This window comes from Staurois parvus, unplaced genomic scaffold (assembly GCF_062004578.1).
Source record: "Staurois parvus isolate SC_StPar_1 unplaced genomic scaffold, SC_StPar_1.0 ptg000401l, whole genome shotgun sequence".
NCBI classification, from domain to species: Eukaryota; Metazoa; Chordata; class Amphibia; order Anura; family Ranidae; genus Staurois; species Staurois parvus.
Window position 1 is genome coordinate 69,945 of NW_028318197.1, and position 16,802 is coordinate 86,746.

Consider the following 16,802-nt stretch of genomic DNA (forward strand, 5'->3'; position numbering starts at 1 on the left):
TGGTTTAATGGCTGTAAAGTGCTTCATCTTCATAGCATAGCAAAGCATGATATTCTTCACTATGTAGTGAGTTAGCAAACAGTAAGTGGATTCAAACTATACTTGGGACAAACATAGATCTATACTCAGCCTTAAAAAGTTAACAAAAAAAGAAAAAAAAGAAAACATGTATAAAGAAAAAAAAACAATGAAGAGCAGACCACTCAGTCTTTTTTGTGAAGCTCCTTATATTTCTATGTTAACAGTGGAAGAAGCTAAGCTGATCAGTCTACACATATGTATATACTGCAGGTATACTAGGAATTCATATCATCGATATAAGTTTGTAGTCCCTTAAAACAGACTGGGGTAGCCTTACTAAAACTGGAGCACTCAACATCTGGTGCAGCTGTGCATGGTAGCCAATCAGCTTCTAACTTGTTCAATTAAGCTTTGGCAGTAAAACCTGAAAGCTGATTGGTTTCTATGCAGAGTTGCACCAGATTTTGCACTCTCCACCTTTAGTAAATAGCCCCTACTATGCACTTCTTTCCCAACTTCCTTAACAAACAACCAAAGTCTATTTTAGCTGTTTAGCTATTTATGTTTTGTTTTTCTTTATGACTGCTCACAAAGCTCTGGTTTACAGGTTATACTGTTCTGTGCATGCTAAAACAGTACTGTAGTAATGTTTGCAGTTTTATTACAGAATCTACCCTAGTTACATTGTTAAATAAATATTGGTTCGTTCTATTGTGGGTGCACTTTGTTAAGTGAAAAAGGTAATTACAGTGGATATAAAAAGTCTACACATCCCTGTTAAAATGTCAGGTTTCTGTGATGTAAAAAAAATGAGACAAAGATAAATAATTTCAAAACTTTTTCCACTTTTAATGTGACCTACAACTGTACAACTCAGTTGAACAACAAACTGAAATCTTTTAGGTGGAAGGAAGTAAAAGTAAAAAACTAAAATAATATGGTTGCATAAGTGTGCACACCCTTAAACTAATACTTTGTTGAAGCACCTTTTGATTTGATTCCAGCACTCAGTCTTTTTGCGTATGAGTCTATCAGCATGGCACATCTTGACTGGGCAATATTTGCCCACTCTTCCTTTCAAAAACACTCCAAATCTGTCAGATAGCGAGGGCATCTCCTGTGCACAGCCCTCTTCAGATCACCCCACAGATTTTTGATCGGATTCAGGTCTGGGCTCTGGCTGGGCCATTCCAAAACTTTCACCTTCTTCAGGTGAAGCCATTCCTTTGTTGATTTGGATGTATGGTTTGGGTCATGCTGAAAGATGAAGTTCCTCTTCATGTTTAGCTTTCTAGCAGAAGCCTGAAGGTTTTGTGCCAATATTGACTGGTATTTGGAACTGTTCATAATTCCCTCTACCTTGACTAAGCCCCCAGTTCCAGTTGAAGAAAAACAACCCCAAAGCATGATGCTGCCACCACCATGCTTCACTGTGGGTATGGTGTTCTTTTGGTGATGTGCAGTGTTGTTTTTGCACCAAATGTATATTTTGGAATTATGGCCAAAAAATTCAACCTTGGTTTCATCAGACCATAACACATTTTCCCACATGCTTTTGGGAGACTTCAGATGTGTTTTTGCAAAATTTAGCTGGGCTTGGATGTTTTTCTTCATAAGAAAAGGCTTCTGTCTTGCCACTCTACCCCATAGCCCAGACATATGAAGAATATGGGAGATTGTTGTCACATGTACCACACAGCCACTACTTGCCAGATATTCCTGCAACTCCTTTATTGTTGCTGTAGGCCTCTTTGCAGCCTCCCAGACCAGTTTTCTTCTCTTTTCATCAATTTTGGAGGGACGTCCAGTTCTTGGTAATATCACTGTTGCGCCATATTTTCTCCACTTGATGATGACTGTCTTCTCTGTGTTCCATGGTATATCTAATGCCTTGCAAATTCTTTTGTACCCTTCTCCTGACTGATACCTTTTAACAAAGAGATCGCTCTGATACTTTGGAAGCTCTCTGCGGACCATGGCTTTTGTTGTAGGATGCGACTAAGAAAATGTCAGGAAAGACCTACTAGAACAGCTGAACTTTATATGGAGTTAATCAGAGGCACTTTAACCATCTCCCGTCCGCCATATAGTCCAATGACGGGCACAAGGTGGTTCTCTCGTTCTGGGAGGACGTCATATGACATCCTCCCATTCTCACTGCGCATGCGCAGCTCCGGAAGCACGCAGTGCGGCGATCGGCGGTGCGCTGTGTCTCTCGGACACAGCAGATCACTGATCCACGGAAAGAGCCGAACACGTCGGCTCGGTCATGTGATCAGCTGTGTCCAATCACAGCTGATCACATGTAAACAGGGAAATGCCGGTTATCAGCATTTCTCTCCTCTCGAGCTGTCACGCTGAGGATAGCAGGTAATCAGCATTCCTTGGAGGGGACATGTACACTGATCATCAGGGCACTGATGATCAGTGTGCCCTGATGATCAGTGTGGCCCCAAAAGTGCCACCTGTCAGTGTCCATCAGTGCCAGCTGTAAGTGCTGAACAGTGCCACGTCCCAGTGCCCATCAGTGCCACATCAATGCCACATATCAGTGCCTACCAGTGCACATCAATGCCACATATCAGTGCCCATATGAGCTGCCTTTCAGTGTCACCCATCAGTGCCAGTCAGTGCCACCTATCAATGCCAATCAGTGCCACCTATCAGTGCCAGTCAGAGCCGCCTATCAGTGTGCATCAGTGCAGCCTATCAGTGCCCATCACTGCAGCCTCATTAGCGCACATCAGTGAAGGAGAAAAATCACTTATTTACAAAATTTTATGACAAAAACTAAGAAAAAACATTTTTTTTTCAAAATTTTCAGTGGTTTTTTGTTTGTTTAAGAAATAATAAAAAACCCAGAGGTGATTAAATACCACTAAAAGAAAGCTCTATCTGTCATATGGGTACAGTGTTGCATGACCGCGCAATTGTCATTCAAAGTGTGACAGCGCTAAGAGCTGGAAATTGGCCTGGGCAGGAAGGGGGTATAAGTGCCCTGTAGGCAAGTGGTTAAATGATGGCAGGTATGTACTGACTCCTATTTAACATGATTTTGAATGTGAGTGCTTAATTCTGAACACAGCTATATCCCCAGTTAAAAGAGAGTGTGCACACTTATGCAACCACATTAATTTAGTTGTTAATGTCTACTCCCCCCCAAAAGATTTCAGTTTGTTTTTCAATTGTATTGTACAGTTTATAGGTCACATTAAAGGTGGCAAAGGTTCTGAAATGATTTATCTTTGTCTAATTGTTTTACATCACAGAAACCTGACATTTTAACAGGGGTGTATAGAATTTTTATATCCACTGTAAGTGAAAGCTAATTCTTCAAATGACTGCTTATTATTTAATTCATGTTATTATCTATGATAGCAAATAGATATTTAAATACTTTTACCCTAAACAATGACATTTTTATAAGCATATGTCTTAGCTGTGTGGAGTTACTGAAACTAGATTTTCTTCTAAAACATTTTTTCCCATCCAGTCCAGAACCAGAAAAATGTTAGCCTTTCATTGCTGCATCAGTTTAACCAATAAACATTTTTATTCTTCAGTCTTCTACTTCTAGATTTTTGTATGTTTGTGATAAAATCTGCATTTTCTCTTTATTCTTAAGTGGTATTTTCTTCTCTTTTACCAGGACAATTCGTCAGTCAGAAGGGAATAGATTTTCTCAGTATGAGGTCCATGGGTGTATTTCCTGAAAATAAATAATTGCTACTACAAACACTGCGAGCTAACTCACACATACATTTACAACAGAACATAATCCAGCTCTGGTATCGAGAAAGAGCATGGGAATAAAACAGGAAATATACAAGGTAAATCAACTAGAATATATTCTCAAACAACAATACCACTGCTATCACTAAGCCTTCTGGGGTTAATTTACAATGTGAGGGGGGGAGGAGCAGTATCCTTTATTAACAAATCTTCTACCAAACTTCTTTGCTTCATTTGAAAGAATAAACTTGATTACTTGCCATTAGCAAACTGCTCCACGTTTGCTCTAATTTATTGAAAATCAGGTCCCTGAATCATGATCACTGTTTGCCTTACGTATCATTGTGTGAGCCAACTGCAGCCAAAATGTGACCTCACAGCAGGCACTTAGGAGTCAGTATTGCTGTGATATTTGGAAAGCAAATCTAAGTGTCAATTCACACTTTATCAAATATGGTATCAATGGCAATCTAATTAAGTGTGTGGGAGTAAAGGTGGTAACACATGGACTGAAATTCAGCTGGTTCTGCAGGGACCAGCCAACTCTCAATCCATGTATGGGCAGGCTTATTGTTCACAAGTCGATCTATCATCCGACTCGTGTATCAGTCTGCCAGATTTTTCCCTAATAAATTGTGCTGATCAAGATATTCTGAAGGTGGGACAGTCTCCCCGAACATGATAGCATAGCAGCAGTGATTCCCCCATCTCAAATAAATATGGGGATGGGGGAATCTGATCATTTTTTTTTCGTTTAACCCACTGGCTGAACAAAAAAAAAAAAATTAACAGATTCCTCCATTCACACTATACAGTGTGGATGGATGAATCTCCTGCTGTGATGCGGCAGCTGTCAGAAGAGCCAAAGAGTGGTGGCATCTGACTGGATACAGCTGCTGTTTGACAGAAAATGAGCTTTGATTTTGCTTGTTTTATTTTTTTCAAACAAGGCAAAGACAATTAACTAAGTATTGAAAATGTTTCATGCTAATATTGTTCTTCACAAACTCCAATCTCAATACATTTTAGCTGTATATAACACAATGTTACCCATAGTAACCTTCTATTTGTTCTTGTGGGTATATATGGAAAACATTTATTAGAGACAATATGTGGCTCTCCATCTTTGTGTATCAGTTTTATTTTTGGGTATACCCTGATGTAATTCAAGGGCTTTTTTTTTTTTTTTAAGATGTTATGATGCATTACCTTACTGTTTTCAAGAGGTTTGGAAAGTTGTCAGATAGTTAAGGATGATGCTGGGAGTTTTACAGACATGGAAGAATGGGATGCTGTGCATTGGAATAATGTACAGATGAAGGGCTTGTTTACATTAGACGCATTTAGGTTGACTTACTAAAGGAAATAGACTGTTCATTTCAAGGGAATTTCCACTTTTCTGGGAAATTCTCCTTAGCTTTGTGAATGAGGTGAACCTTAGTTGAATTTCACATCTAAATATGTGTAAGCAAATAACATCTCTATTTGTCCAAGTGTTTGTTGCCACGGAAAGAAAATCATAAAATACCTTTGTATATAGTTGCCCTTGAAACAAAGGGTGAGGAGAAATCTTCCAACAGGAATAACTATTCCTACCTAAAGGGGAATTTCCCCTTATTTCTAGTAGTGTTTCTGAGACAGAAAATAGGCCTGATCATTACAAAAAGCTGACAAAGGGGGGAAAAGGTGCTGCCTGTAGGTTTTCAACTTTTATCAGTATGCAGTTTAGAAAAACAAGCCGTAAGCTGGCCATAGACAATTTGAATCTCGGCCAGTTCAGCAGGGACCAGCTGAGATTTGAACCATGTATGGGAATGTGGAATGTACCCAAGTTGATCAATCGATCAGCTTGGGTACTACCAGCCTGTTGGATTTTCCATGCGATTATTGTAATCACTGTGTTCTCCCACCTTGTCTATGGCTTGCCTTACATTTTGCTATGGGCAACTCCTCTTTGTAATTCAATGAGCATAAGCCCTTGTTTATCATCTGTGTTCTGCCTTTCTTGATTGTCATCAACCAATCAAATTCAAGCCTGTAATGAAAGATGACAGTTGCAGAATGAATTTTTGATTAGTTGCTGTGAAGCAATACAGACAGTTCTATTGAAAGAGATTGCAAAAATTGTGTCTTCATATATTTTATGGAATTTATTTCAATTCATTGTTCAGTAACTGTAAGAATATATGAACTATATATCATGAAAATGTTTATTTACAGTGCTATCAATGGTTAATTTCTGATTGACACACCTATTCTCTGTAGCATGTTGAGAAATATGAGGCGGCTTTGTGCCTGCCTGGTGGATGTTGAGTGTCTCATCGAATTCATAGTTGTGTTTAGCCTCGGGGCTTCCTGTGTTCTTTAGGAGATAATCGTTACCTCTATTGTCTAGAGGAGTGGAATACTGACCTGAACTTCTTTAAGTTTCTATTTTTTTAGTACAATTATAGTTACTTTGCTGCTGTTTCTTTTTTATTACAATTATTATCTTTACTAGTACCATAAGTGAATGTCCACACACACACATTTTGGTTGTATATAATAAAAACTGATGTGTGATGCTCAAAAAATATATCTCAACAAAAAGATACAATACCCCACAAAGCATTAAATGCAATTAAAAGTGAAAATCACACATAAAAAAGTGACAAATAAATAAACAAATAAATGTTCATGAACTAAAAGATTAAATGAAGTGACCTAAAAAAATAGTGACCAATAATTATATGTGATTAGGTCACTTCATTCCATTTGTCACATTTTTATGTGTGATTTTCACTTTTAATGTAGTGCTCTGTGGGGTATTGTATATTTTTGTTGAGTTCTATTTTTTGGGGTACTGGCAGCGCAGGAGGATTTGTCTTCATAGTTACACATTTTGGTTGGCAATCCTAATTAATTCAAGGGGATTTCCATAAATATAGAAAATTGTTTTATCTTTACTTCTCTGTTCAAAGGTCATTCAAAATCTTTACATGTTCCAGACATTCTGACTACAAAAAGAGAAGGGATTTTCAAGCACTGAAATCTGAATCTTCTGAGATGACAGTTCTGCTTTTTGCAACTTCCTGTCCAAACACTGTACTCCTAAGTCATGTGATGTGCTACCAATACCAAACCTTTACTTTTAGACCTTACATACTAGCTGTACCAAAACATTCAATGTTTTGTAAAATTATGGTCATCCCACCAATATTGATATTTCTGTTCTTGGCAATTTCTGGCATGTTAATTTAGATGATAGCATGTTATATAATGTATGTCTGTGATTATTGTGGCAATGTATCACTAAGTGTATTCTGAGTTCTGCACAGCTGCCATAGGTACTCCAAAGCCAAATATTGGTAGTATGCTTCACTGCTGGTTGTCAAAAATGTGGAATAAGTAATTACATATTGATATGGGCAGTCCCATGGATTACAGCTGCACTCCATCTGATATGACCAAATAAATGGGCAATGCTCATAGAAAGGATTCTCCATTCTGTACAGGATTGTATTACTCAATTTTATAACAAATAGATCAGTTGGCTATCCTTTAGGACAAACAATACACCCACTGACCTGTCCCATACCCCAACTACCACAACCTTCCTTCACCAGCATATACTACCTAGCCTCCCAGGGCCTCGTGTGACCTGTGCAGAATTAAATAGATGTTTGTTATGTAGAATTCTTCTGTTATACCTGCCACCTGGAAATAATAAGCTTCGTTTTACCATGCCTTTGTCAATATGATACCCAATCAGAACTATGTTACTGTTTGCATACTCTACTTCTGTCAATACGATAACCAATGAGAGCTAAGTTATTGTTATAAAACGATAGTAAATGAAATACATAATAATGAAATCTAAGAGAGGGACACCTCCGAAACAGAATTGTGGTATTGTGAATAAAGAGAAAAGACTGCAATGGGATTTTACCTTTGGAGCCTCAGGGTTGTCATGTGTCCTCTCAAGCTCAGCATCCACTGAAAAGTGTGGCTCATTGAACAAGAAGTGAATTGCAGCTTACATCCAGCACAATTCATTTCCAATTACAACTAGCACCTGCAAGGGGTGTAGGACAGGAAGACTTGAAGGGAGGAAAAGACCCAAGTGACATGTGGGAGAAAACAGGTGGACATTGATTCTGAGGGATAATCATGTAGATGAATTCATCATTCTGCCTTTCTCTATATTGACTTGTTTAAATGCGTAACACCTTCTGCCTCAGACAGGGGACTGTAAAAGCTTAAGCAATGTACAACATGGAAAAAATGTTACATTTAGGGCCAGTTCACACTATAGAAACGCAGTCTAGATGCGTTCCCAATGCGTTTCTGCATGCATGTTTTCAACGCATTCGGGTGTGTTTTTTATGCATTTTGAACACGTTCCAGTGCATTTTTTATGCATTCCAGTTTTTTTTCCCCTCTCTTTTTCTTCAATTTAAATAGAGACATGTGCATTCCAGTTCATTTTTGGTGCATTTTGCTGCATTCCGGTGCGTTTTATCACATTCCAGTACAGTTCTGTGCAGAAAAAATGCAGCCTGTTCTACTTTTTTTTCCTGCAATCGAAACGCACTGGAACTGCAAGCACTGATGTGAATTATGACATTGACAACCATATAACCTACTTTCTGTGTGTTTTGGATGCAGAAAAAAGGCAACTGAAATGCAAGTAGTGTGAAGTGGCCCCTAGAGACTCTTGTTGAGCTGTTGGCTCTGTATATGTACTGATCCAACTGCAGACATGAAGCAAACTGCTGTCCATGTAGAATTTAAGTGTTAAAGCCTAAGTGGGTTTGGGAGAAAGACCACATTAACCGGTTCCGCGCCCCCTATAGCAGAAATACTGCCACAGGGTGGCATGGGTGCACAAAATCGCGTATATATACATGCGATTTTGCATTTCTGGGTAGGGGGTGTGCGGCTGTCAACCACTGTGATTACTCGCCGGCACCCGGTGATCGCCGAGTATCTCCAATGGAGGAGAGACCTGTGTACAAACAACACAGATCTATCCTCTCTCAGCTCCTGCACCCTTCTTTGTATGGCTCTGCATGTATCGTTGTTATCAAGCATAATACTTTTATACTGTATATACTGCATTTTACATTCCTAGTGTAACAAAATGACTTTCGACTTGTAAAACTACTCCACATTGAATTTTTTTAAATTTTCTGAAAATGTTATATCTCTACATAGGTTTCAAAGTGGCCTTACACTTTATAGAACATAGAAATGTTTTTAAATATTAAAGATCAGTTTTTAAATTAAAATGCAGTTGAACAACCATTATGAATTATCTTTAATAATGCAATGCAAAGTGAAATGAAAATGTGCAGTAATCAGCGTCAGTTCAGTTTACTGGAGATAGATCAGTAAAAAATATATATTACATTTAAAAACCAAAGCTAAAATGTATCTGTGTCTGTGGCTGGTTTACGAATAATTCTAAATATGCATTTACATTACATTGTTTTCTCATAGAGGGGAATACATGTGAGATCAGCCTGCCATTAGTCATTCTTCCTTACTGTGTTAAAGGTGAAAAATGATTTACTACACATATAAAATGTCTAAATAAATAACTGATACGGAACCTAATGCTACTTATAGACAATCTCTCTGGTTCTTACTGACTCACCACAAGTCATTGTTATACAACCAGTGAGAGGAGAATAGAGTCTCCTTTTATTTTAGACACATTTGCCCGTGGAACATCTCAGTCGTGCACTGCAACGTAGCAACAGGATGTAGACAGGGTAAGGGGTGAAGAACCACAGACCTTATGGTATGGATATTAACACACTGTACACAAATAAGGAAACATTGCTGCACATGCCACAAAGATGGAAAAAATATGTTTTTATCACTGGCAAACCAACAGATTTTTTTTTTGTTTGAGCATTGTTTTGTCAATGATCTTTCAATGCAGACATGTTCAGTTTTATGTAAGTAGTATCTAAGGGCTAAAAATAAATGCAATGACAAAAAAACAATGTATATAAATATTCCTACAGCAGCATAAAGATAGGGATAATATCTATTCTATAAAGAGCTTTTTAAATATCAGGAGGATGAAAAATATGCTTGTTGTCTGTATTTTAAGTCCGTTTGTTATTCAATCTTAATTCACAATTTGTTATATCGCTTAGGTGTGGTGGGATCAGGCTTTTTCACTTGAAACGATCATTTAACTGTTGAAATCTCAATTTTCTGTTAAGTCATCATGTTATCTCACAAAACATAATACACAGAACACAAAATGGACCCTTCAGTAAAGGTCATAGTTACATCCTGAAACTAATGAAAGATTAAGAAGCTATATGAAGTGCAATATTTGCTAAAAAAAAAAAAAGATACAATAAACATGTGTTTGCGGTAAATATAACCCATGCAAGACATTCATCTCATGTCCGCACCAATTCCTTGAATGAACTGAAGGTTTTCCATGGTACAAAAGTGCAAATAACACACCAGTGGATGTTCTCATGTGCATTGTGTATTGCTTGACAATAATGGCTAAGGTTTCCCCTTTTCACTCCCCAACACTGAAAAGGAAATGTGTAATGACCAGAAACTCAATGATGTGAGTGATTGTAAACACCGTACAGGACAGCAGGTATTCAAAACACCCTGAGATATCAAAAACCTATAACAGGCAGAAATCTACGACATAGAAGCTTATAATCACTCAAGATATAATTACATAAAGTGTGTTCCAATTTATTGACTTTTGGTTAACCCTAATCAGCCCTCATTAACTCATTCCTCATCTATTATTTTTCTGAATTTTTATTTAATTGTTTTTAACCATTAATGTTTATTTTTTTCATTAGTTTTGTTTGATACACTTTCAGTGTCAAATAACAAGAAAAGGAACAATAAAATAAAATATAGTATAGTATTGACAAATGGCGGTATATATTCTGGATTTTTTTTTCCCTACTATTAATGGTGGCAATCAGTGACTTATAGCGGGACTGCGGCAGGCATTCTGACACTGGGGGGAACTGTCTTGGTGTCACTGACATCCTCAGTGACAACAATACAGTGATCAGTGCTAAAAAAAAAAGCACTGGCACTGTACTAATGGCACTTGGCAGGAAGGAGTTAACATGAGGGGCGATCAAAGGGTTAACGGTGTGCTGGAAGTGTTTTACTGGGGGGCAGTGTTGGTGCTTCACTGTAAGCACACTGCTCTGGATGGCTGTGCTGTGCACAGCCATCCAGAGCAGTATGCGTAGCCGACAGGGGGAGGACTGTTAGTAAACAAAGCAGCCTTACTTCCAGTCGGAGATCCTCGGTAATCAGCGGGCGCCGGCGGGTAATCACCAGCTGGAACCCGGTGAATGGCGGCTCGGGTAGGGCACGCACACGCCCCATACCCGGAAATACAAAATCATGCATATATATGTGATTTTGCATACCCCTGCCACTCTGTAGTAGTATTTCTGCTATGGGGCAGCGGGGAAACGGTTAACTGGCAATTGCACGGTTATGCAACACTATACTTCAATTAAATTTATGTAATTTCTTTTCACACAAATAGAGCTTTCTTTTGGTGGTATTTGATAAGCACTGGATTTTTTTATTTTTGCTGTATAAAAAAGAAAGGCTGAAAATTAAAAAAACAAAAATCCAGAATATATATATATATATATATATATATATAACACATATCCAATAAAATCACGTTTCTTCAAAAATTTAGGTCAAAATGTATTCTGCTACGTCTTCATAAAAAAAAAAAAAAGGTATTGAACACATCACCATTTTTCTAGGTAAATATATTTCTAAAGGTGCTATTGACATGAAATTTTCACCACATGTCGGTAACAACCCATGCAATCCATACATATAAAGAAACCAAATAAGTTCAGAAATGAAGTTATGTGTAATAAAATGGAATGACTCAGGGAAAAAGTATTGAATACATGAAGACAGGGAGGTGCAAAAAGGCATGGAAAGCCAAGCCACCAGCTGAAATCTATCAGTAATGAGAATGCAATCCTGCCCCTTGTCAGTGCCAAATAATAGTCTCAACTGATGGCCTCTAAAAAGGTGTCTCATTTAGTAAGAGCGAGTTTTTTGAAGTGAAGAAATTAAATAAAATGTTTTTTTCACACTTTTTTTACATACTGTCACCAGTGTAGTAGAGTCATCATATGACTGGTGTGGCAGTGATCAGGGATACTAAGTGCTGACAGTATATTTAAAAAAATGTATTCAATGTTTTAAAACTTTTTTGTAACATTTTTTTTTTTTTTTACTTTTTTTTTTAACATATTTTCACCAGGGTAGTTTTTTACACTTTGATTGTTGTTACAGTGATGATCATTGTAACTGCAATGCTTTGAACTGTCATGAATGGTGAGATTGGCCCAGGTGTCATGTGATAGCTGTGAGCCAATCACAGCATCATTATAGGAATCACAGCTGTTATGAATGAAATTCATTCATAACAGCTTTGTTGACATTGTGATTATGTGATCGCTTAGCGATCACAATCCCCTGGCCATCAGTTTGCCACAGCGGTCACGGGAGTGGCACGACCCTCAGCTGGATGCTGAACATGTACATGATCCAGCCTGCCCATCCAGCCTGCCTGCAATAAATGCACCTAATTAAACTAGAGCCATTTTTATGCATTTTTGTTTAACCACTTCCCGACCGGCCGATGCATATAAACGGCCGGACGGTGGCAGTGCAGGGTTGGGTGGCCGTTTATAAACGGCCTCCCCGCACCCTGCTTGTGCGTGCTCCTTGGGAGTGCCCGCTGTGTCCTCCGGACACAGTGAAACACCGATTGTCGGACGGGACCTCTGTACGAGGTCCCGATCATGTGATCACTGATTGGCCAATCAGTGATCACATGCAAAGTAGTAAGCAAGATGTCACTTCTGACATCATTGCTTACTATGTGTGAAATCTGTGAATGATCACAGAGGTCACATGATACAAGGCTATTCACAACAGTCTTGTACCATGTGACAAGCTGTGACCAATCACAGCTCACTCAGTACTTCTCAATGAGTGCAGGAATGCACACAGAGAGAAAGAGAAATGATTGCTTTTACATCCTATATGGGTGTAAAAGCAATCAGTGTAAAAAAAAAAAAAAAAAATCTTCATCACCCCCCACAAGTAGTACAGTAGGGTGACAGTATGTAAAAAAAATAAAAAAATAAAAAACAATAATATAAAAAAATAAAATAAAAATGTAAAAAAAAATGTTTAAAAATTATAATTTTTGGTTATAAACTAATTTGTTTTTGTTTTTTTTTACTAAAAATGTAACGGAATACATTTTGGCAAAGATTTATGATGAAATATTATTTATTTGCAAAATTTTATAAAAAAAAACACTTTTGTTCAAAATTTTTGGACTTTTTCATTTACATAGCAAAAAAAATAAAAATCCCAGCGGTGAATAAATACCACCAAAATAAAGCTTTATCTGTCTCAAAAAAATGGTAAAAAATTAATTTGGGCACAGTGTTGCATGACTGCACAATTGTCATTCAAAGTATGATAGCGCTGAAAGCTGAAAATTGCCCTGGTCAGGAAGGGGGTAAAAGTGTCCAGTCTGGAAGTGGTTAAAGATTACTTAAAAAAACTAATTTTTGCAAAACAATATTTCCAGATGAGAGCTAACTTTTCCCTAAAAAATACTGTATTACTTTATCTTATGTAATGACAAAGGTATTAAGAAATAAACAGATCCATAGTGGAAATGTAAAAACTGCTCTGGTTCATAAGGGGTACACAAGTTATAGCAGCTGAAGCAGTTAAGATATGGGCCGTCGGAAGGCTTTCGTTTATTTTGATTCTGTAGTGACAGGGTCGTTTTAAGTAAAATTTCCAACACAAGACAGTTAGGCCTTTTTTACACGGGGCATATGTTTCCATGCCCCATGTGAAGGCCATTATTACACGCATGGGGATGTACAGGTGTTCTGTGCCTCCCCATGCAGACAAGTCCATGCCTGTCAGTTGAGATGCAACAGCTACACTGACAGAGCAGCTGCTCTCAATGTGACATCTGTGCGGGTGCGCAGCCCAGGCAGCAACTGTCTATATGCAGCCACTTCGTCCCAATTGACAGCTATGGCACTGCCCACACAGGGAAGCATGGAACACTTTTGCATCCTCATGTGCGTAAACACAGGACTCGTATGGGGAACAGATGCATACACCCCGTGTGAATGAGGCCTAACAGAAATCTAGGGTTGTACTGCAAGGAAACATACAGTATTGTGACTTCTTATTTTAGTGCACAGCACCTGATTTAACATCTTTAACTTTCATAGAGGGGGCTGTGCTAGGAAATCGATTAGGCAACTGTTCTAGTGAGTTCAGAGGCAAATTGCAGGTAAATTAAAAAAAATTAATAAAAAGGAAAAATACTGCAATTAAACATTTTAACCACTTGCCCTCCAGAGGACTTACCTACTCCCCCCCCCCCTTCCTGACAGGCCATTTTTTGTGATACGGCACTGCAACACTTTAACTGACAATTGCGCGGTCATGCAACGCTGTACATAAATGAAATGTATGTCCTTTATTCCCACAAATAGAGTTTTCTTTCTGTGGTATTTGATCACCTGTGCGGTTTTTATTTTTTGCGCTATAAACAAAAAAGACCGACAATTTTGAAAAAAAAACCCTGATATTTTTGACTTTTTGCTATAAAACATATGCAGTAAAAAAATTTTAAAAATCAAATTTGTCATAAATTTAGGCCAAAATGTACTCTGCCACGTCTAAAAAAAATCCCAATACGTGTTAATTATTGTGAAAGTCATAGTGTCTAAAACTTGTGGTATATATAGTGGAATTATTTATTTATTTATTTTTTATACTAGTAATGGCGGCGATCAGCGACTTATAGCGGGACTGCGGCGGGCATTCTGATACTGGGGGGAAACTGACTAACTGCCACTGACATCTCAATGACACTAGTACAGTGATCAGTGCTAATAAAAACCACTGACACTGTACTAATGACACTGGGCAGGACGGGTTAACATCTGGGACGATCAAAGGGTTAACTGTGTAAGTTTTACTGGGGAGACATGCTGCTTTGTATTTCTCTGCTGTGCAGGGGAATCTCCGGCCGGGACCCAGTGATCGACATCTGTAGCCGCCCTCTACCCGCAAATGCAAAATCAAGTATATATATGTGATTTTGTGCAGCCCTGCTGCCCTGTAGCAGTACTTTCATTTTTAGATCATCATGAGTTGCAATGCAAAGCAATAGAAGCATATATTGTTGGTATAAGGACCATGGCATGTGTGCAATAATACTCCATTTTTCCAACTGACCACCACTGGATCCCCACTATAAGGTTGTACAAGGGGTGTCCTCCCAGGCAATTCTAATGTGCTCATTCATAAGGCCCCATCCACATTTTTGCATTTTATGTGCAATTTAGGTGCAATGCATTAAAAAAAATCCTGCTTGTCTCATCTCTGATGCAGTTTTATTAAAACACACATTATATACAGTTTAATGGCAATGCAATTAAAGCACAATGCACCTAAACCGCACAGCACAGAAACTGGCCCTATGAAAGATCTTTGGGAGGTTGGAGTGTGCTTCCATGTCCAACCATGCTCTGAAGTTTGTTGGTGGTATCAGTGGAGCCTGAGGTTTGATCTGAGACAAGATCAATTATCTGAATAGTACATAAATGCAAAAGGGCTTCTTAGTGTCTTTAATGAAGTGCTGGGAATTTGGCTTAAATAGGCAGCTGAAAAATGAATCTATTGTAATATAATAGATGTTGAGTAAAAAGAATTAGAAGTCTTTCAGAAGTATCCAGATTTCAGTGCTTTGATCTGTAACCTAATAACAATATATTCAAAATTGATTGCAAAAAAAAAAAAAATATGGGACATATTATGACTATTTATTTTAAGAAGTGCCAAAACCACAAGTGAAACTTCTAAAAAGGAAAAAATAAAAATTGTCAAAGAGAAGCACATACACATATGGATGTATACAACCAAGTCAACTGAATAATATATATAGAATAATAAACACCATAAAATCAACTATGGACCTTAGGCTGACCAGGTACACCTAAAAAAGTTTAATAAAGTATCTTGGGAATACCTGGTATGCCCCAGTCTCCCTCCCTGTCACAGCTACATTACCGTAAAAAAACTGGCAGATCTGGCTGTGTTGCAGGAGTAACGACTTCTGTCACAAAATAAAGCCCTTGATCACTGTTTGCAGGCTTTGTTTGCAAATACACTATAACAATAATTATTAAATCTGTATCTGCAGTTCTGGCTATTGTAATCTGACAGCTGGTGCCCACAGTTGTCAAAATACCTGAAAAGTGACTATAGTTGATTGGCCACAGTCACTGTTAGCCCCAATAATTTTCCACCGGCTTTGAAATTTTTAATTTGAAGTTTGTGGAGCCGTGAAGTGCTAATAGGGCCACCCATAGTTAGAACTACTGTGACTAGGATGAAATTCTAACAGTGTATGGCCAGTTTTGGACCAGGTCTTTTATGTGCCGATCAAAGATATGTCTTTTTATCTGCACATAATGTCAGGTAAAGTAATCTTGCAAGTAAAAAAAAAGTTTTTATTTTTTTTAAATAAAAATTGTACTTGTTAATATTTTAGTTAATCCTAATAAGCCCCAATTAACTCATTCCTCCCTGCTTCCCTTAGTTATAATTGTTGATTTTTTTTAAACAGTCATACTAAACCTTTAATTGTTCTTGTTAATTTTTTTGTAGTGACACAATAAAAAATAGAAAAAAAATTAAATTAAGTCTTTATTTCATTTGTAAAAAATCCGCCATGCTTTTTACTAGAAATGTAATTTTTGTGTCATTAAAAATGTAAGAAAATTCTGAAAAACTTTGTACTTTTTATCTACAGTAACATATGTTTTAAAAGGAACATAGATCTAACCAAAAAAAAACCCTTTCGCCCATCATCTAGCCTGTCTTCTAAATATAAATAGACAATGTTGGTAATGACAAAGTTATTGCCAAATCAATAGGCCCATTGTGTTGTACAAAGTGGT

At 37.7% G+C, this 16,802-nt stretch overlaps 1 protein-coding gene and 1 long non-coding RNA gene across 2 annotated transcripts in view; one reads left to right on the forward strand and one right to left on the reverse strand.

The window, feature by feature from the left end:
* LOC149455260 (uncharacterized) overlaps window positions 1-16,802 on the forward strand; it is a 68,523-nt gene that overhangs the window by 35,277 nt on the left and 16,444 nt on the right. Inside the window, exon 2 of the long non-coding RNA XR_016314085.1 lies at window positions 3,671-3,851. This is a non-coding gene — a long non-coding RNA (uncharacterized LOC149455260). The remainder of the gene's footprint in view (window positions 1-3,670; window positions 3,852-16,802) is intronic.
* ACOXL (acyl-CoA oxidase like) overlaps window positions 1-16,802 on the reverse strand; it is a 443,136-nt gene that overhangs the window by 1,420 nt on the left and 424,914 nt on the right. The window lies entirely within an intron of this gene.